The sequence below is a fragment of the Ambystoma mexicanum genome, chromosome 1q, assembly GCF_040938575.1.
Source record: "Ambystoma mexicanum isolate Mex_15411 chromosome 1q, UKY_AmexF1_1, whole genome shotgun sequence".
NCBI lineage: Eukaryota > Metazoa > Chordata > Amphibia > Caudata > Ambystomatidae > Ambystoma > Ambystoma mexicanum.
In genome coordinates, this window is record NC_090922.1 from 783,346,134 (window position 1) to 783,369,037 (window position 22,904).

At 44.5% G+C, this 22,904-nt stretch overlaps 1 protein-coding gene across 3 annotated transcripts in view; it reads left to right on the forward strand.

Moving 5' to 3' along the window:
• SWT1 (SWT1 RNA endoribonuclease homolog) overlaps positions 1-22,904 on the forward strand; it is a 2,657,341-nt gene that overhangs the window by 1,481,837 nt on the left and 1,152,600 nt on the right. The gene's annotated exons all lie outside the window — the stretch shown is intronic.

Sequence of the window (22,904 nt, forward strand, 5' to 3'; positions counted from 1 at the left end):
CTGTGATGCAGCTTTAGCAGGTAAGGTCTTCTTTCTCTCCAATTCTCTCTTATCTCCCTTTGCAGGCGACCCAGGATGCTGACAGGCGTGGCTGAAGTCCAGATGCAGGAGCTGACACGGTGAGCGTCCAGCTGCGAGGAGCAGAACAACGCAAAGCGTGAGTTGCTGATTGGGTGTGGTTTAAATAGCTTTGGAAGAAGTTCCAGGTATGTATCCTTCCACCGACCAGGTATGTATCCTTCCCCGACCACACCCAGGTGGAAAGTAGTCCCACAGGTAAAGTAGTTCCATTCAGGCCTCAAGAGGGCCTGGATGTAGCAGCATGGTCTGCTTCAGGTAAGTGCACATTAAAACACTTGAACACATGTCTAGTTTTATGAGCCTGGCGCCTAAGGCGCCAGGACAGGGGTCCAACATGAGCCTGGCGCCTAAGGCACCAGGACTGTGTCCAAAGGGCCCCAGCTTGGGCCCGCTGGCACTTCCCTGGGGGGAATGATGCCTGCCTCTGGGGTTGCTGGGTTGGACCTGGCTCCTTGGAGGTAGGCATCATGACAGTACCCCCCCTCAAGGCCCCTCCCAAGGTTGTTCCCTCCGGGGGTTTTGGCTTGTTCGGAAATCTCCGGTGGAACCTTTGTATTAATCGAGGTGCGTGAACATGGTTACTAGGCTCCCACGATCTCTCCTGAGGTCCATATCCCTTCCAGTCAACAAGATAGAAGAGTTTCGACCTTAACACCTTGGAGTCTAAAATGTCTTTAACTTCGAATTCCAATTCCCCTTCAATTTGAACTGGGTCTGGAGGCTTGGACAGTCGGGTCCCTGGTTGTACTGGCTTCAAAAGTGATGCATGAAAAACTGGATGAATACGCATGTTGGACGGTAAATCCAGTTTAAAGGCCACGGAATTGATTATAGCCTTGATGGGATAAGGTCCTATGAATCTGGGATTGAAGGTTCGCGGGCCCTTGAGGGGTAAATGTTTCGTTGCTAGCCATACCTGGTCTCCTACTTGGTAAGGAGGAGTTTTACCTCGGTGCAAATCGGCGTTTTCTTTATACTTTTTCTTGGCTTGCTGTAAATGAGTTGCAGCTTCTTTGAAGGCTCGGGTTATTGTGGAATGCAGATGATATACTGCGGGCATTTCCAGGGTCAGAGGTGGATCTAGGTCAGAGGTCCGAGGATGGTGACCATACAAAGTATAAAAAGGAGTTTGTCCGGTTCCAGAATGCACTGAATTGTTGTATGCATATTCTGCGATCCAAAGGATGTTTTTCCAATTTAACTTGGATTGGTGTAACATGCACCGAAGATATTGCTCGAGAGTCTGATTGGTTCTCTCGGTTTGTCCGTCGGTCTGGGGGTGGTGGCTGGTGGATAACCGCACATCTATTTGTGCTAGTTGACAACACTTCTGCCAAAAATGGGAGATAAATTGCCTTCCACGATCCAAGACTAATATGGAAGGGAAACCATGTATGCAAACTATATTCTCCAGAAATTCCTTGGCCAAGGTGGAAGCTGAAGGCAAACCTTTTAAAGGGATAAAGTGGGCCATTTTGGAGAATAGATCCACAATTACAAGGATAGTGTTGTAACCAGCACAAGGAGGCAGATCAGTTATAAAGTCCATTGACAAGGTGTGCCATGGTGCTGGTAGAATATCCAAGGGTTGAAGTGGGCCGGCTGGCCTTTTCTTTTGACCCTTGTTTTGGGCGCAAATTCCGCAAGACAAAACAAAAGACTTTGTCTTTTCTCCAAGAAGGCCACCAGAAGTGGCGTTTGATTTTTTCCTCCGTTTTAGCGATACCAGGGTGTCGAGTCGAGTCGACCGCTCGAGGTCACCTACGCCAACCGAGACCTGTCACACTTCGAAGGGAAAATCGACGCCCTCGAAGCAGACCCTGTCGAAGACCACTGTCGTTGACGCCGTCGACGCCTTCATCGACGTCGATGCCGAAACCCTCGGTGCCAAAGGCTCCAACCAAGCCAGGGCAGCCAGAAAAAGAGAAGGAGAAAGTTACAAAACATGTGTTTTCTTCAGAGCCTGGTACTACACCTCTTCCTCCTCTCCCAGAGAAAGTTTTCAAGCCTCTCCCTAGGAAGGAGTTTTTCAAATCCTTGACCTCAATTTTTGAGGAACAGGAGAGATCCGAGGAGGAAAATGTACCTTTTGGATTGGAAAATGGCACCCCAAATGTCCCAGAATGCTTGATCTCAGAGGAAAGCAGAATGAGGGATTTGGTGGAGTCTTTACATAATGCAAGTGGCATTGACACTTCTCCTGAGAATGACTTTGGTAGACCAGATCCAGGAGAGCATGCCAGTCCATCTTACCGTCAGTTAATGACCAAGGTGGTAGATTACTTGGGATGGGCTAGACCACCAGCCCAATTCGTCCAAGACGATTTAACAGACATATTGGGCCATGGTCCCACTGAAGACCCAGTACTACCGTTTCATGTAGTCTTACAAAACAGGGTGGCCAAGAATTGGGAAACTCCGGATTCTATTCCTCCGGTAAATAAGTCCCTCGCATCAAAATACCACCCAGCCAGTAGTGACCCCGGCTATCTGTCAAAACATCCAACTCCAGAGAGTCTGGTCATACAGGCAGCCACAGCTTCCAACAAACTTGCGTACCCGTCTATCCCTCCAGACAGGGACGATAAGCGGGTGGATGGTTGGGCACGGAAGCTATTTACAGCCGGGAGCATGGCATTAAAATCTGCCAACTCCACATGTGCCTTGGCAACATTTTCGTACACTCTGTGGGAGTGCATCGCAATGGCGGCGGAGCATATACCAGAAGAGGAAAAAAGGGAAGGTTTCCTAGCCATCGTAAGAGATGGAAAGGAGGCCATGCAGGAAACCCTTCAATCTGGATTGGACACTGCGGATAGTGTAAGCAGGTCCATGGGCACTAGCACGGTAATGCGCAGGTTTGCGTGGTTACAGAAGTCGGGTTTTGCACCGGACGTACAGAACCGCCTTCTGAACATGCCTTTTGATGGGTCTCACCTTTTTGGCAACAAGGCTGACGAGAGCCTTGAGAGGTTGCAGACCTCAAAAGCAGCAGCCAAATCTTTAGGAGCTGCTATTAGGCAACCTCAGCCTTTTGATGCGCAAGGGCAATCATGGCGGGGACGATCCTATCGTTATTATACCTCATATGGAAAGACGAGAGGAATGGCCAGTCAAAGGGGCCAAAGAAAGGCCACTACTGGTGGACGGGGAAAACATGCTAAGCCAGCTCCAGCTGCAGCCTCTTTGCCATCAGCGGCTGCAACATCCGCCACAAAACCACGTAGAGGACTTGCACCACAAAACACCTGTAGGAGGCAGGCTGTCGCAGCATCTGCAAGAATGGCGAGCCATTACTTCAGATGTTTGGGCTCTAGAAATAATAGCCCAAGGCTACTGACTTCCTTTTCTAAAGCAACCTCAAAGCAATCCACCAGGGAGACACTTGTTGAAGTTTTCATACCCGCTCCTACAGTAAGAAGTTCTAACCCTGCTGGAGAAAGGTTATATAGAACCAGTACCTGCAGCGGAGAGGAACAAGGGAAGTATGCCCCGTATTTTTTGATCCCCAAAAAGGACGGAGGACTGAGACCCATCTTGGACTTAAGAAACTTGAACAAGTTCCTCAGGAAAGACAAATTCAAGATGGTTACTCTTTCTCAGATCCTTCGACCCTTCAACTTCAGGACTGGTTGGTGTCATTGGACCTCCAGGATGCTTATTTTCATGTGCCGATTTATCTCAAACACAGAAAATACCTGAGGTTCGTAGTTGGTGACTCACACTATCAGTTTCGAGTCCTGCCATTCGGGTTGACCTCCGCCCGAGGGTCTTCACCAAGTTAATGGTAGTAGTGGCAGCGCACCTCAGGAGAGGGGGGATTCATGTCTACCCCTACCTGGACGATTGGTTGATCAGAGCGCGCTCTGCCGAGCAAGCACTGGATCATCTGAAAGTCACCTGCCACTTCCTCCACAAACTGGGCTTCTCCCTCAATTTCAAGAAGTCTCAAATGACACCTTCCCAACAGCATCAGTACATAGGAGCTGTACTAGACACATCCTTGGGAAAGAGCTTGCCTCCCAAGACGAGGGCTCAAGACATTCTTCAGATGTTTCCATATTCCAAAATGCCCAAAATCTCCAGGCTTATGACTTTTTAAGGTTGCTCGGCCTCATGGCATCCTGCATCTTCCTGGTGCCAGAGGCACGCTTGAGGATGAGATCCCTTCAATGGGCCCCAAAGACTCACTGGTCCCAGTTCTCGGGTCAAATGATGGATCTTCTTCAGATTCCGAACAAGGTCAGACAAGACCTTCTATGGTGGACCTGTACAGAGAACATCCTAAAAGGAGAACCTTTTTGGCAACCATGGCCGGAGATCACAGTAGTGATGGATGCCTCGCTCCTGGGGTGGGAAGCTCATGCCAATGATTTGACATTCAACAGTCGTTGGTCTCCATCGGAGTCCAAACTATATATCAACCTTTTAGAGCTGAGGGCAATCAGACTAGTGCTGAAGGCCTTCCTGCCATCTGTCAGGGGAAAGAATGTCCTGATAATGACGGACAACACAGTGGCCATGCACTACCTAAACAAAAGAGGAGGTGTGGGGTCACTACCCCTGTGCAGAGCGGCAATGCAGCTCTGGTATTGGGAGATTCAGGAGGGAATCTCTTTAACGGCAATTCATCTAGCTGGGGAAGAGAATATGACGGCAGATGCTCTGAGCAGGCAGAGCACGGTGTCCCACAAATGGGAACTGGCTCAGGAAGTCATTCAAGAGATCTTCTCCCTTTGGGGAACCCCTCAGGTAGACCTATTCGCAACCAGTGCCAACCGAAAATGCGAAAGGTATTGCTCAAGGGAATTTCACCCGAGAGGAGCCCTGGGGGACGCGTTCGTGGTAGATTGGAATTTCCCACTATTGTACGCGTTCCCTCCGATTCCCGTCATTCCTCAGGTCATCAGGAGGCTGAGATGCTTCAGGAACCGCATGATCCTAATTGCTCCGGATTGGGTCAGGAGAACGTGGTATCCGGACCTTCTAGATATGTCCATCTGTCCTCCAGTACGTCTTCCTCAGAGAGAGTTCCTTCTCTATCAAATGGAAGGTCAGGTTCTCCACACAGAGGTCAGAACACTCAACCTTCATGCTTGGTATCTGAAAGGCTGAGGTACAGGGATTGGAACCTTCCAGATGATGATATGGAAGTGTTGCTTTCGGCAAGAAGGCCAGCAACAAAGTCTCTATACCGTTGCCGTTGGAAAAAGTTTTGCAACTGGTGCAGGGAAAAGAATGTCTATCCTTTTCTATGTTCTATTCCGGAAGTACTCTTTCCTTCTGACCCTAGCACATAGAGGTCTGAATATCTGAACAATAAACGGTTACCTTGCAGCGCTTTCCATTTTCAAGCGCTCATCGGAAGAATGCTCCTACTTCAAAATTCCTTTGATAACACAATTCTTGAAAGGTCATACTAATGTGTTTCCTCCTCACCTATTTCAAGTACCGATTTGGGATCTAAATTTAGTCCTAAAATTCTTAATGTGTGCCCCTTTTGAGCCTATGCACACGTGTCCATTAAGATTTCTAACATGGAAAACAGCCTTTTTAGTTGCTCTAACATCAGCAAGAAGAGTGAGCGAATTGCAGGCACTGTCTTCTGGGCCACCCTACACTGTGTTCCATAAGGACAGGGTTGTATTGAGGGTTAAACCATCATTTTACAAAGGTAATATCTGATTGTCATGCATGCTGGACATATTACCTCTGGACCTGGAACAACATCTTCACGCAGAACGAGTTATGCTCATAGAACTGCTAGACCGTTCTATTCTAAATGGAGATTGTTTGATGCACTGCCGGGAAAACGACGTCTGCATTATTCACGTTGTTAAATTCACGTGATTCAGGTTAGTCACGTGTGTTATGGCAGTATATCATAAGCAGCGTGGATACGACGCTCACTGCTTCCGATTGAACCAATATGGTGTCTGGTAGCTGAAAACCTTGATCTGCGTCCTCGCATTCTCTTCAGTTACTTCCTTGGCTGCTTCGGCATGTTTTCTTCCACACGCGAATTCCTGGAGCTGCTGTCTGGAAGTCACAGGTTGGCCACACTGTCTGTGTGCTCTTCAGTCGCGTGTATTCTGACACGCGGGTTCCTGATTTCTTCGCTTGCTGCTTTCCTGACTCCGTGAAGTTGGTCGCGTGTAAATCCCACGCGGACGCTGTTTCCAAGCGCGGCTGTCCTGGGCTGCGTGTACCTTGTTCGCGGGTAATACACGCGGACTTTGGAACTCTTCAGGTACGGCTGCTCTGACTCCGTGCATTTCTGTTTGCGTATCGCACGCGGTCTACTCTACTCTTTACACGCTGCGGTCCTAGTTGCGTGTCCTTGTGTTGCGTGTGAATCCTCACGCTTGCAAGAGCGGCTGTCCCGGCTGCATGAACTCTGTCGCGTGTAAACCTGCATGCAGGCTTTTGAACTCTGTTGAAACGTGTAATTCCACACGTATACTATTCTTTGCTTTAGAGTGAATCCCTGGCACCTGTGATGAGATAACAGGTGGACTCATTTCATCATATTTCTGTTTCTACGTGGGAAAGGAAGTATTTCTTTTGAAGGTGATTGTGCACAGTACTTTGGACACTATCCTGTGGTGCACCAACCCGGTATCTAGCGTGAGCCTCGTGCTGTTCGGGATAAGTCTCCCTTACTAACCTTCCCCTCCTTTTCGTTGTTTCAACTCCTGGATTTCTTCAGAGACTTTGGTGGAGACTTCAGTTCTAAGCCTACAGGTCAGTGTTGTTAATTAGTGCTATTGCTGTTCTATAGTTAGTTGATTTGGGACAGTTTCTCATGATACTTTATTTATCCTAGGCTGACTTCCTATAAAGCTCCCAAGCCCTTTCCAGTGATCCCTCTCTCTGCCTGTTTCATCAGTCAGAGAGTGGTATAATTTGGAAAGTCTAATTTGACTTCACTACTATCAAGTCGTGTAAATAAGGATCCGGAAGAGCCCTACCAATTGTATCCTTTTTGGTTACCGTATCCTTTTCAGAAGATACCTTGGAGATTTCTGACAGAATCAGAAGCCATGGAGGGTACGGATCCTTTAACTGTCTTGAGAAACAAAATGATTACGGCACAGGACATATTACGGCATTGCATGGATGTTATGCAAGACGCCATTCATGCCAGTCCTCAGGGAGCACAGGCTCCAGTGGCCACTGCATCTGGATCTGGGACATCGGCACCACCACAAGAGACCCTTAAAGTAGTCATGCCAACACAGTTTCCTTTGGCTCCCCCGGAAAGGTTCACAGGTGATCCTAAAACCTATAGAACCTTTGTCAATCAGTGCCGACTCCATTTCCTGTGCAGGCCTAACTCGTTTCCCGATTTAACTACAAAAGCAGCATTCGTGCTTCCTCATTTGGGGGGTACAGCTGCTGCTTGGGCTAATCCTTTATTGCAATCAAACAGTCCCTTGCTGTACGATTGCGATGATCTTCTGGCTGCTATGAGTAAGGTCTTTGATATGCGTTACGCCACTCAAGCCACAGATCTGGAGTTGCTAAGTCTACAACAGGTAGTCAAACTCTGTTGGCTTACATAGCCAGATTCAATCAATTAACAGCCGAAACCCAATGGCCTGAAGACAAGAAAATGGCTGTTTTCTACAGGGGTCTTTCAGAAGAGCTAAAAGACGCCTTGTCTACGGTCCCTGTGGTTCCTACAGGGTTCACAGAATTTCTCGATTTGATTCTACAAATCGATGCTCGAAGAAATGCTCGCAAAGGAGAGAGAAAACCTTTTTTGCAAACACTGGTTCGTCCGGAGGCACCGGCAGCTTCCTCGAATGACCCTGAATCAATGCAGATTGGTGCCGTGAGAGGCCGGTTATCTAATGCAGAGAGAGAGAACCGAAGAAAAAACAATGTATGCATGTATTGCGGTTCATCTGAGCATTTACTGGCGGCATGTCCCAAGAAACCAGTTAAGCGTTCGGGAAACGCCAAAACTCGACAGTAGCAGGAGTCCCTGTGTCGAGTGCTACATCGGACTCCCATACCATTCCAGAGTACGCACCTATAGTTGTTGAGGTGACGTTACGTTTTGCTGACCAAGAATTAGTTTCCAGGGCTATGGTTGATTCCGGAGCTACAAAAAATTACATTGATATCACGTATGCTAAGAAATGTTCTGTACCCCTTGTAAACAAGAACAAACCTGAAACAGTTAATACTGTAGATGGGTCAGTCTTGATTTCAGGTATGGTAACCCAGGAGACTGTACCTATTCGGATGACTTTATCAAATGGTCATTCAGAGGAAATGATTTTTGATGTCATTGCGGCCCCTCAGTACAAACTATTGCTTGGTCTTGCCTGGTTGACTCTTCATAATCCAACCATTGACTGGGTTACGGGATTGATCCAATATCCTTCCGTTTATTGCAATGAACATTGCTTTGCCAGTCAGGAGGTGTCAACCAAATCACATATTTTGGCCTCTATGGAGGGAGATTCCACTATCAGTGTGGTACATCAGATCGGTACCCATATACCATGTGAATATAAGGAATATGCTGATGTTTTTGACAAAGGCCAGGCAGAACAGCTGCCTCCACATAGACAGTATGATTGTCCGATTGAACTAATTCCTGGGGCTAAAATCCCTACTGGTCGTGTCTACTCTTTAACACCCAAAGAAGATGTTGTCCTGAAAGAATACATCGATAAAGCTCTTGATATGGGATTCATACTGCCATCCCAATCGCCTGCTGCCTCCCTATTATTCTTTGTTCCAAAGAAAGAGGGAGATTTAAGGCCCTGTATTGATTACAGAGCCCTGAATGACATCACCATAAAGAACCAGTACCCTTTACCATTGATAAATGTTTTGTTAGATCAGCTAGGTACTTCCATGTACTTTTCTAAATTGGACTTACGAGGAGCATACAATCTGGTTCGCATTCGTGAGGGCGACGAATGGAAGACTGCTTTCAAAATGCGGTACGGCCTTTATGAATATCTGGTAATGCCCTTTGGCCTTTGTAACGCTCCCGCCACATTTCAGTTCTTCATGAACGACATCTTCAGAGACATGATGTACCAATTCGTGGTGATCTACTTAGATGACACATTGATATATTCATCATCTTTCCCAGAACATGTTAAACATGTGTCTGCTGTCCTACAAAGGCTCAGAGAGAACAAACTCTTTGTTAAAGCCGAGAAATGTGTCTCTTATACACAAGAAGTTGAATTCCTGGGTTACGACATTACCAATCATGGTGTTAGAATGAGCCGTTCCAAAGTGAAGGCCATATTGAATTGGCCCATTCCACATAATGTCAAGTCACTACAATCATTCCTAGGTTTTGTGAATTTTTATCGCAGATTTATTCGTTACTTCTCCAAAACAGTGGCCCCATTGACAGCTTTAACTAGTTCCAAAGTATCATTCTGTTGGAACCAGAACGCCCACGCCTCTTTTGAGATGTTAAAGGAAGCATTTACCACTGCACCTGTACTTCAACATCCTGATCCTGATTGTCAGTTTATCGTTGAAGTGGATGCTTCCAGTGTCGCTATAGGAGCTGTACTATCGCAAGATTGTGCAGAAACCAAGGAGGAGCATCCAGTTGCTTTTTTCCTCTCGTAAGCTAACTTCATACGAACAGAACTATACGGTTACTGAGCGGGAATTACTTGCGATCAAGGATGCTTTCCGAGAATGGCCACATCCTCTTCTTGGGGCCAAACATTAGGTGTTGGTGTACTCTGATCATCGGAATCTTCAGGCATTCAAAACTATGAAATGTCTTACGCCTCGACAGGCCAGATGGCATGTGTTTTTTGCTCAATACAATTTCCAGATTACTTCTCGCCCTGCCAGACAACATGTCAAATCGGATGCTTTATCCCGCATCGGTGAGGAGTTGAAGGAAGAACCACCGGTGCAAAATACGTTGTTGGCAGACCATATGATATGTAGTTGTTCTGCACAACCTTCCCTAAAATGTGAATTACAGGAATGGGTGAAACAAAATCCCTGATTGGTTCAGGAACTGAATCTAGATATACACAACAGTTTGCCTTTCACACAAGGGGTGCTTTATCTACCAACAGTTACCACTCGGAACAAGGCTCTCAGTTGGGGACACGATTCCTTGATGGCAGCCCATCCTGGACAGAAGACCCTAGAGATGCTCAAAAGATGGTGTTGGTGGCTTTCCATAACACAAGATGTTATAGATTATGTTTCAACATGTTCGGTATGCATCCAATGCAAGAACACTCCTGGCAAACCAGTGTGTTTAATCCAATCCTTACCTGTTCGTCACAAACCATGGGAGATGTTATCGATGGATTTTGTGGTAGAACTCCCAAGAAATAATGGTTACAATACTATATGGGTGGTGGTGTACTACTTTACGAAATTGGCTCTTTTTGTTCCCTGTATTGGGTTACCAACAGCTGCTATCCTAGCTGACCTATTCATCCGGCATATATTCCGGTTTTTTGGTCTACCTTCAGTGATAATTACCAACAGGGGCTCTCAATTTGCGCCACGTTTTTGGAGAGCACTAAACTCGGCATTACTAATTGATGACAGGATGTCTAGTGCTTATCACCTTCAAACGGACGGACAGACTGAGAGGGTCAATAGCACTATGGAACAATACCTGCAGTGTTTGTGTCTGCAGTCCCAGTCAGACTGGGTCAATGTCCTGCCGGCAGCGGAATTTGCCTACAATAATTCCTACCATAGTGCCATAGGTACTTCACCTTTCTATGCTCTTTATGGGCAACACCCCCGATCCATTCCTTTTGGATTCCGGTTTGTCTATGGATACTCCTGCAGCAGTTCGTAATGTCAGAGATCTAAAGAGTCTACAGACGAAGGTGAAACAGCAATTGGAGCAGGCTAAAAAACGAGATAAGACCTATGCTGATGCTCATCGAGTCCCTGCACCAGTTTACAAAGCAGGCATGAAAGTATGGCTGTCTACTAAGAACTTGAGGATACATCGTAAAAAGAAACTGTTGCCGAAGTACATTGGGCCATATGAAGTGATCAACGTGATTAACCCAGCTGCTGTCTGTCTGGCATTGCCAAAACGATGGCGAGTGCATCCAGTATTTCACGTGTCACTCATCAAGCCATGCTACTAGATTACCTATACGGCCTGTTGCTGTTTCTGTGAAAGGTTCGGACGAATTCGAGGTACAAGAAATACTGGATATGAGACTACGTTCTGGTAGGCCGTATTATCTGGTGGATTGGAAAGGCTATGGTCACGAAGATAGATCCTGGGAACCTCTTTTCAATATCCATGCTCCCGCTTTATTAAGAACATTCCATTTGAAAAGGGGAGAGGCTGCTCCTTTAGGGGGTGGCACTGTCATGCATGCTGGACATATTACCTCTGGACCTGGAACAACAGCTTCACGCAGAACGAGTTATGGTCATAGAACTGCTAGACTGTTCTATTCTAAATGGAGGTTGTTTGATGCACTACCGGGAAAATGATGTCTGCATTTTTCACGTCGTTAAATTCACGTGATTCAGGTTAGTCCACGTGTGTTATGGCAGTACGTTCATAAGCAGCGTGGATACGTCGCTCGCTGCTTCTGATTGAACCAATATGGCGTTTCGTAGCTGAAACCCTTGATCGGCGTCCTCGCATTCTCTTCAGTTACTTCTTTGGCTTATTCGGCGTGTTTTCTTCCACACGCAAATTCCTGGAGCTGCTGTCTGGAAGTCACAGGTTGGCCGCACTGTCTGCGTGCTCTTCAGTCGCGTGTTTCTGACACGCGGGTTCCTGATTTCTTCGCTTGCTGCTTTCCTGACTACGTGAAGTTGGTCGCGTGTAAATCCCACGCGGATGCTGTTTCCAAGCGCGGCTGTCCTGGGCTGCATGTACCTTGTTCGCGGGTAATACACACGCAGACTTTGGAACTCTTCAGGTACGGCTGCTCTGACTGCGTGCACTTCTGTTTACGTATCGCACGCGGTCTACTCTACTCTTTACACGCTGCGGTCCTAGTTGCGTGTCCTTGTGTTGCGTGTGAATCCTCATGCTTGCAAGAGCGGCTGTCCCGGCTGTGTGAACTCTGTCGCGTGTAAACCTGCACGCGGGCTTTTGAACTCTGCTGAAACGTGTAATTCCACACGCATACTATTCTTTGCTTTAGAGTGAATCCCTGGCACCTGTGATGAGATAACAGGTGGACTCATTTCATCATATTTCTGTTTCTACGTGGGAAAGGAAGTATTTCTTTTGAAGGTGATTGTGCACAGTACTTTGGACGCTATCCTCTGGTGCACCAACCCGGTATCTAGCGTGAGCCTCGTGCTGTTCGGGATAGGTCTCCCTTACTAACCTTCCCCTCCTTTTCGTTGTTTCAACTCCTGGATTTCTTCAGAGACTTTGGTGAAGACTTCAGTTCTAAGCCTACAGGTCAGTGGTGTTAATTAGTGCTATTGCTGTTCTATAGTTAGTTGATTTGGGACAGTTTCTCATGATACTTTATTTAACCTAGGCTGACTTCCTATAAAGCTCCCACGCCCTTTCCAGTGATCCCTCTCTCTGCCTGTTCCATCGGTCAGAGAGTGGTGTCATTTGGAAGGTCTAATTTGACTTCACTACTATCAAGTCGTGTGAATAAGGATCCGGAAGAGCCCTACCAATTGTATCCTTTTTGGTTACCGTATCCTTTTCAGAAGATACCCTGGTGATTTATGACACTGATTTTCATTTAAGTCAGAAAATTGTTTTACCCTCATTCTATCCTCCACCTCATCCTTCCAAGGAGGAAGAAAGATTACACAGACTGGATCCAAAAAGAGCTTTAAGCTTTTACATCTCTAGACTTTCTAGGCTTAGAGTGGACAACCAGTTGTTTATAGGCTACACAGGAAGGAAACTGGGTCAATCGGTAACAAAACAGACAATTTCACGCTGGATTGTACTTTGCATTTCAGAATGCTACAGACTAGCACAAAAAGACCCACCAGAAGGGTTGAGGGCTCATTCCACCAGAGGCATCGCCTCTTCCACGGCCCTTCAAAGAGGTGTCCCAATAAGGTCCATTTGCAAAGCAGCAACTTGGTCTTCACTTCACACCTTTTCAAAATTCTATAGCCTGGATGCTTCCCAGTCTAGGGAGCTGACTTTTGGAAAAGCAGTGCTTTATTCCACCATCTAAAGGCATTGATTAAAAAAAGAAAAAAATAATAATCTGTCCCCTCCTCCAGAGAAAGTAACAAAATACTGCTTTGGGAGTCTATCTAAGATGAGGAATACGTTGGAGGACACAATCCACTCGAAGAACAAGTTACTTACCAACTGCTAATGGTCTTTCGATTGGATGTTCCTCCAACGTATTCCTCATCGCCCTCCCAACCTACCCCTCTGTAGATTTTTCAGGGTTATTGCCATCTCAAATTTCGCAAGGCTGATACCTGTCTGCCGGCACAATCTACACAGTACAAGATCACAGGCAAAAAAAGGGGGAAAAATAGAACTGAGGCCAACGGGCGCCGCGCGTGCTACTTATACGCCTGATGAAGTCACCCTGGACGGAGGCCTTCGAGGGACTATCGACTCAACGACATTGGCACATGGCGCCCTCTGCCGAAACAATTTCCGAAGAGCAGCAAAGCTGGATGGAATACATCTAAGATGAGGAATACGTTGGAGGAACATCCAATCGAAAGAATGTTACCAGTTGGTAAGTAACTTGTTCTTTCCTGTACATATGCCGGGTGAGGGTTACATATAGTAGTAAAACAGGTCGGGGGATCGTAGCCAGTGAGATATTTAACATATTAACAATCGGAGGAAATAGATTATGTGGAGCTGGGTGCTGGAGAGATCGGGTCGCTGACCAACGCTCCTTGTTATCAGAGGCCCAGGTGACAGCCCGGAGCCACTGGTTGTGTGTGGGGGCCCTAGGGCAAAGCCAGAGTAGCAATATACAGCGGGTGGCTAGCAGCAGACATGGACCAGCTAGTTTCCTAGAATCCCGTATGAGCTGGGGAAGTTCATGAAAAAGACATATCAATGGGGAGGGGGTAATAGCACCGTCCAACATTACGGATATCGTTTTGCATACTTCCTCCCAAAATAGAGAAAGGCGTGGGCATGACCATAACATGTGTATGTAGTTTGCGTCGTCTGAACTGCATCTAGGGCATGTAGGTGGGTGGTCCTTCGACATGTGGTGTAGTCTGATCGGGGTATAGTGGAATCTGTGGAGTACCTTAAATTGGATCAGTTTCAATCCTGAATTAAATGAGACTTCATGAGTGCGAGCCCACATGGGGTCCCAACGTTGGTCAGTGATCTCGACACCCAGATCCCTACCCCAGGATTCCCTGCACTGTGCGAAGGGGGTGGCCCCTTTACCCTGGAGGATGGTGTATAACCTAGAGACTTTCCCCTTAAACGTTGTGGTATTCAGAATGTCCGCTAATATCGAGTCATCTGAAGGGAATGAGGGGAAGTCAGGAAACCTCTTCTTGAGAGAGCGGCGCAGGCCGGCATATTTCAGCCAGTATGAGGGTCTGCCCCACAGGGCTTCTGTTAAGCCGGGCCATTCAATGAAGAATCCCTGGTCAAAGACGGCTCGTAAAGAGTCTAGACCTTTTTCCGACCAGAGACGTGTTGCTGTGGAGTCTACACAGGGAGATTCTGGAAAAAAGTTCCAAAGGGGGACATCACCATGAAAGGGGCGTGGGGGTGCAAGCTTGCTTCCACAACTTATTCAGGGCCAGTACGGTGGACCCCACAGAGTCGAGAGGTCCAAATTTGATGGAGGGTCAGGGAGCAGATATCCCGACCATCCACGCCAAGACATTTGAGTTTAACGTGGACAGGAGGATCAGTAGGTGTGAACCAGTGTGAGGCAAAATGAGCTTGGGCAGCCATCCAGTACCTCTCGAAGTTAGGGGCGTTGATTCCGCCCCGTGATATTGGGATAGCTAGTGTTTCTAATTTCAGTCGGACCGTGCCAGAGTGCCATAAGAAAGCGTTGATGATTCGGGTCAGTGTTGTAAAGAATTCATGACCTGGCCACATCGGAATATTTTGAAATTTGTATAAGAACATATATATAAATATAGAACAATATATTTAGACCAGCCCGATAAATGCCTCCAATCGTGGTTTGCTAGCAAATTATGACTCATAACAATTGTTTAATTATATGTGTGGATGATTATCGTGGGAATGGAAAATACTACATTGTTTTTAAAGCAGAATTGTCTATATCATTTCAGTAGGCTGCATCCTCTTATTTTCACCGCTAGGTGGGAGCATGGCCCCACTACTGCTTGCGCAGTCTTCCTAACTCGCACAAGCCTTATTTAAAAGCATACGAAGTTCATCACATTTCAAAGGTATTTGAAATTCCATACAAGTCAAGGCAAAGTGTATTTCCAGTCAAAGCCAGTAAATAGAGGGGGATGATCGGAAGACTTGTTTTAGGAGTCCCACAGTCTAGGAGAGAGAACTTAAATGTTATGTGTCTGGCAATGGAAGGTCAGTTTTAAAAGATGACGGTACAACAGAAGGGACTTCGCTTCTCCAAGATTGTTCTGTATGAAGCAAGGATGCATTTATATGCTGCAGTTCCGGAGAACTCTGACAAGTATACATGTAATGTTGCAATCTATGGCTCTATCCTTCACCAATACTGTATGTTTGTATTATCGCTCTGTTCCTTTCAAAGGTGACCATTACATGAATGAACATGTAAATTGCGTGGAGATGGTTATAGCTGAAGGAAATTTAGGAGTGGCAAAATCAGGGAAAGATTGAGCATGTGGGACTCTGAATCTGGTATATTCATGTAAAATAGAGCATCGCATGCCAGATACATAATGCATCGTTGGGCACTGGGAAAGTGCAATGCATGCAACAACTGTTCAGTGCCTAAACGTCTCAAGTAGTTATCATTTAGGGTTGAATGCGGAATAAGGCATGAGTTACAGAGATTGCTATACCTGTTGGTTGCTGGTTAATGCCATTATTTCAGTTATGCAAGCATCTCATGGGGTAGTTCCTTTTTCCACTAACAGATTATTTAGTTTCAGAATAGTTTTCTATTAAGGCACAGGAACCTTGATAAGGAAATGTTAACTGAGTGTCTTAAATAAGGGAAAAAGGAATATATGAAGACTTCATCATCATTATGACTTTTGGGGCATCCCGAGTGAGGGCGAACATGGTTGTAGTGCATTAGAAGTCAATTATTAGTTTGATAGGAGGTCAGAACCAGATAAGCTGGTCATGCGACGTTTTTGATATATGAATGGAGTCTGTTATAATAATGGCAGACTTCTTCAAATCTGTAGTATATGGTTTCTGGGAATTGCAGTTATACACAGATATTCCAGTTTTATTCCAGTGACAGGGGTTTAGAGTATTAGTTGATGAGAGTTGTGTTTATTATTAGTAGATACATCTAAGATTTCTATATGATTGATTGATGGATATTTTATTTCTATCGCGCTCGTACACAAGTGTTTCAGAGCGCGACAAGGCAAGGGAGAGGAACAGGTTAGAACAAAACAGCGATCTTACTAGGCCCAGTGACATTGAGAACGCGCAAGTGCATGTGAGAGGGGGGAGGGGAAAAGTGCATGGAAGGGGGGAGAGGTGGAAAGTGCGAAGCAGAAGAGAAACAGATAAATAACAATAAATAAATAATAAAGGCAACAAACAGTGGTAATGCAACCAGCAATTTGCAAGTGCTAGGTTTAAGTCAGCAGACAGGGTAGGCCCGATAAGTGCAGGAAGAAAAAGGGCAGGGCTGTATGGGTACAGATACAGATTCCCGTGCAAGGGGTGGCCCGGAGGCAGTGCGGGAGGGTGACAGGATGAGCAGGTACCTGGGCCCAAAAGACAGAGGGTGGCCAGTTGCACGGTGCCAAGAGAGAACAGATCAGCAGGGGAGAGGGGGAGCAAAGGCAGAAGAAAAGAGGAAGGTCTTGAGGTATAGAGTTGGTGCAGATGGGATTGTGGGCACAGACTGTTTATTTCTGGTTAGAACGGAATACTGGGATTGAGGGGAATGGAGGGGAGGCAGGGTGGGGTTGGTTTAGGTGAGGCATTGTATGGTTAGAGTGCATTGGGAATGTTCAGGCTTGCTCTAATTATCAGGGAAGGGTAGGTTTGTATTGAAAGTGTAGTATACTTGGTATTGCTGGTATTGCTTAGTTAAGTTTTTTTTTTTATAGATTAGCCAATGTTAAGAGGAAGAAATGCAAACATATAATGGGTATAGGACTCTGAGAGATGGTTAGGAATGGGTTGAGTTGTGTATATAATGATACTTTGTTAAAGTCCATAGAACTTTGGATTCGTTCGATCTATGTTCATGCTGTATCTTTATATGTTGTCTTTTGTTGTGTGTATGTGGGAGGAGAGTACTTAAGTATCACAGAGACTGGATGCGTTATAGGGATGAATGAATACTGGTGGTTACTTGAAGGGAGTTCAAATGCATGAAGTTGGTTTAAAATTGAGATGAATCCATTTTTGGTGTGTACCTGGAATGTGAAAGGGTTAAATTGCCAGAAGAAAAGGAAGAAGGTACTTTCTAAACTTTGGCGAGGAAAAGTTGATGTGGCTCTCTTGCAAGAAACGCACTTAATGGATGGTACTGGGAACTTATTGACCAATGCTAAATATACAAAGGTATTTCTGAATTGCTACAAGTCAAATTCTAGAAGTGTAGGGGTCCTGTTGAGGAAAGGTTTCAATGGAAGTATTGTTAAAGTGAGTATGGATAATGAGGGACGTATTATCCTGATTGACTTGAAATACGAGGGCAAAATGTTAACAATTGGGTCTATATATGGTCCATGTGCGGGAGGGGGGACGTTTTTTGTTACACTGAAAGATGTGTTGCGTGACATGAGAGGGGAGTCAATCATCCTAGGGGGTGATTTCAATTGTGTAATAGATCCTAACATGGATAGGTCTTCGACATGTAGTTCCACTGGACAGAAATCGAGTAAAGAGTTTCGGGAATTTATGGAAATATTTGACATGGTTGATATTTGGAGGAGACTACATTGGAGGGATAGAGAATTCTCATTTTTCTCACCGGTGCATAATTCATATTCTAGGCTTGACTATATACTAATGTCAGATAAACTAGTTGAGACCGTTCTAGAGGCGAGAATAGGAGAACGGCATCTTCCGGACCATTCTATGGTGACAACAAGGTTGTCCTTCATTACAGCGTGAAGAGGAATTTACAGATGGAGGTTGAAGCCTTTTGTGCTGAAAAATGGAGATGTTTTAAAAGCCTTAAACATGTTCATTCCTCATTACTTTCAGGAGAATAATGGGTCAGCAGACAGTGTGGTAGTGTGGGATTCCTTTAAGGCATCTATTAGGGGGGAACTAATGAACTGGACTGCTAGGGTGCAACGGATAGGGGATCCTATACTAAAGGGTCTAGAGGAGGAACTAGGGAGTCTGCAAAGGAACTATGTGCTGACAAATGATGAGAATATTAGAGTTAAGATAGCGAGTGTCAAAGAAAATCTGAAATGTGAGTTGAATTTGCAGGTTGAAAAGGGATTATATTCTATGAGGCAGAAATTTTGGGAAGAAGGAGATCGTGGTGGCAAGGTATTAGCTAATAGATTAAACAGTTATTCGGAAAGGCTCTATATCCAGAAAATTGTGAACGACTATGGAGATGTGCTGGTCAAAAAGGATGACATTAGTGAATGTTTTTGTTTATTCTATGCAGACTTGTATACTGAGGGGGTTGTCCCACAGGTAGATGAATTGAATAGTTTTTTTGGAAAAATTACTCTTCCCATCATCTCTGAGGAAGGTAGTAATTTTATGGAAAGTCTGTTTACTGTCTTGGAGGTCCTGTCGGCGATTGGGGAACTGACAAGGGGGAAGTCCCCAGGGATGGACGGTGTAACAGTAGAATTTTATCAGGAGTTTGATGAGGTGTTGGCGCCTATACTGTGTAATTTGTATAATTCCGAAACCAGGGAAGGATGCAACTAAGTGCTGCAACTATAGGCCAATTTCCTTGCTCAATGTTGACATTAAGATTTTTACTAGGGTCCTAACGGTTAGGCTGACTATATTGTAAGATTAATAGAACGATCTCAGTCTGGGTTTATGAAACAACGTTATGGGTATGACAATGTTAGAAAGTCATTGGATATATTGAGTTTTCCTGATTCAGAGATCAAAGATGCTTTGCTTGTCTTTTTAGAAGCTGAGAAGGCCTTCGATAGAGTAAATTGGAAGTTCTTAGACCATACACTGTCAAAAATGGGATTTGGGCCTTTGTTTATTAAGGCTATTAAAGCTTTGCAAACTGAAATAACGGCTAAGGTATGGGTGAATGATGGATTTTCAGGATCATGTCCCTTGTCCCCCTTGTTATTTAATCTGGTATTAGAGCCTTTGTTAGCATATATTCGGCAACATAAGGGAATTACGGGTTTATGTGTGGGGGATGGAGAAATTAAGGCCTTAGCTTATGCGGATGATGTAGTTATTTTGAGTAATCCTGCAGAGGGGGGTCAATTGTTGAAAGGTGTTTTTGAAGAAGTGGGGAAGTTATCAGGTTACCGGATCAATTGGAAGAAAGCAGAAGTATTTCTGGTAAGGGACTCGCCAAGGCAGGGGCAATTTTTAGCCTGGAGTTGTAGATGGGAGAATGTAAGCGTAAAATACTTAGGTATTTACATTGTTTGCGACATAAAAAAGATAGTCAATTATAATGTAGATAGAACCGTAGAGGTCATCCATAAAGACATTAGGAAATGGGGGCGTTTCATATTGTCCATACGCGCCAAAATTAATGCAATTAAAATGCTTTTATTACCAAAAGTCCTGTATATTATTCAGTCGTTGCCCTTACATTTTACTAAGAAAGTACTTTGACGGATAGATAGATTATTCCAGGACTTTTTATGGGGGGAGGGGAAAAGAGCCAAAATTCCACGGTACATTATGGTCCGCAGCGTCAAAGATGGAGGTTTCGGATCCCCGGTCCTTAAGAATTATAGTAACTTTTTTTATTGAAAAAGATGTCTAGCTATTTTATTGGGGATCCAAGCCAGATGTCTTGGTGGGTTCAGATTGAAATGCAGAAGGTTTTGCCGTATGACATTAAGTGTCTGTATTAATTTGGAACATTACCTGGGAAGGTGCAGAGTTTAAAAACAGTTTTGGCTACAAAGGATGCATTGCCGTCGCTGATAGTGGGAAGTGGGCAGGGATTATTTGTTTATGAAGAGGCCTCACTTTGGCATAATCCTTGTCTACAGATTAATAATACAATGTTAAATTGGAGAAGTTGGGTTAGTAGAGGTATTTTAAAGGTTATTGATGTTTGGAGCAATGAAGGGGTGGTTTCCTTTGAGGGACTAGTGGAGAAATTTGGACTGCATAATAGAGAGTTATGAAGGTACAATGAATTAGTGGATTTAATATCTGAAAGGAGTCGGGAACTTGAAGTCCTCAAAATATTGGCCTGTGGATCACAAAAGGTATCAAAGATTTTGAAAGTTATGCAAACAGATGTACAGTGTTTGAACTCATGGGAAAAATTGAGGTTGTCATGGACGGATGAGCTGGGTAGAGAACTGACACAAGATGAATGGGAAAGGGTCTGGAGAGTTTCGGTTAAAGCTAAAGCGGATTTACAGCTGCGTTACACTCATCAGAGAATATTGAGTAGAACCTATTGGACCCCGGCCCGTATGTCTGCTTTAGGAATGGTGGATAGTGACAGTTGTTGAGGTTGTGGAAAAGAGAGGGGTAGTTTGCTTCATACGTTGCGGAGTTGTGAAAGAGTGACATTTCTGGATAGATGTGGTTGATAGGAGTGACCAGGTTTGGGGCATCAACTATTCACGGAATCCATTAGCAATCATTTTGCAATTACCAAGGAATGGTTGCAAATATGATTGGGTAATATCGTGTTGGATTGCCAAAGTTCTGTTAGTAGCTACTAAGCAGATATTAAAGGTCTGGAAGACAAGAAAGAAACCAACAGTGGAGGATTGGATTTTAGATGTGCAAGTTCTATCTAAATATGAGAAGACTATGTTTTATAAGCAATGCAAAGAAGCACGTTATGATGAACAATGGGGGAATTTCAATGATTTTTATGGGTAAACCATCTTGATCGGAATTGTGTAATAGAATGGGTTTGCATCACGGCTAATGAATACGTTTTGGGGGGGAGGGTGCTTGTGTTGTTATGTTCTCTTGTTTTGTGTTGTCTGTTATGTTTGGGAATGTCAGGCCACCGCTCATGGCTACGTTTTTAAATGTGTCGGGGTTATGTATTTCGAGGTTATTGTTTATTGTATTCTTTGATTCAGGTTTGTTGTTACCTGGATGATAGCCTGCTAGCCTAGTAACATTTGCTTTGTACTTGATATGCTTCTTTCTTGTTGAAAATAAGAAATACAATTTTGAAAAAAAAAATGTGTATAAGAGCTGGAGTAGCACCACCATCTTGAGGATAGTGCTTTCGCCAGCAAGCGAGATCGGTAATCTGGCCCAGCCTGTGCACTTTCGGCTAGGGATGTTGATGTACTTCCCAAAATTGACTTAATGCAAGAGGTTCTTTTGGCATGTAACCACCACTCAAAGATAGGTAATTTCAGATTGCGCCCACACGAACCTCTGCGGGTTTCCTGCCCCATTTCCAACCAAATTGGGCTATCACCTACCTCACTAAAATAATGTGAGCCTTTTTTAATGAGAAAGCCATGATAATATTTAAAAAGATCTGGATACCCAAACCCCACACCTCGTACCTTGCGCAACAAAATATATCTAGGAAAACGTAGCCTTTTTCCAATTCCCCATAAGAAATCCTGAAAAACCTTATCAATTATTTTCAGATTCTTTTTTGTAATTAATAAAGGGAGTGATAGGAAATAGTACCATCTTGATTGCATTTATTTTAGCCTTTCCCATTTTTTAACGACCGTTGAGATTTTGTTCAAAACATTATCAATATTAAACCACAGTGTCCTTCAAATCCCTCATAACATGAACCCCCAAATACTTTACTCCATTTGGAGACCACTTACGCTCCCACAATTCCAACACTTTATCATATACACTGGAGATCGGAAAGATCTGTTGTAGCCTAATTCATCCTATGACCCGATACCAGTCACGCTTCTTCCAATATTGTTTTCAGAACCAAACCACATTCCAAAGGATTCGAGAGAAGTATAGTCATGCCATCTGCGTAAGTCAATATCTTCAGCTCTGTATTACCTACTCAAATCCCTTCTATTTCATTGTTTTGCCTAACATACAAAGCCAAGGGTTCTAGTGCTAAATCAAATAAAAAAGGTGATATTGGGAACCCTTGCATAGTGGCTTTTGGATAAAGAAAATGCCCCAGATTTCTTCCATTAACTCACACTTTTGCAGATACATCCAAATGTATGCAATGAACCGCCCGAAGAATTTTGGGACCAAATCCCATTTCTCGCAATGTGTAATCTAGAAATTTCCAATTGACCCTATCAAAAGCCTTCTCTGCATCAAAAAAAAATCAGGGTATCTGAATCATTACTATTATTCGAACTTATTACATTTAAAATTGTCCTAATGTTATCATAGCCATATCTGCTGGGAATAAAGCCTACTTGTGATCTGTCAATCAGGTTTCCCATATAGTTATATAATCTATTTGACCATATCTTCGTGAATAATTTTAAATCTATATTTAACGATATCGGCCTATAATTCTCACACTTCTGACTATCTTTATCTTGCTTTGGAATTACTGTTATTAAAGCGTCTTTCATAGATTCAGAGTCCCTGATAATAAAAAAAT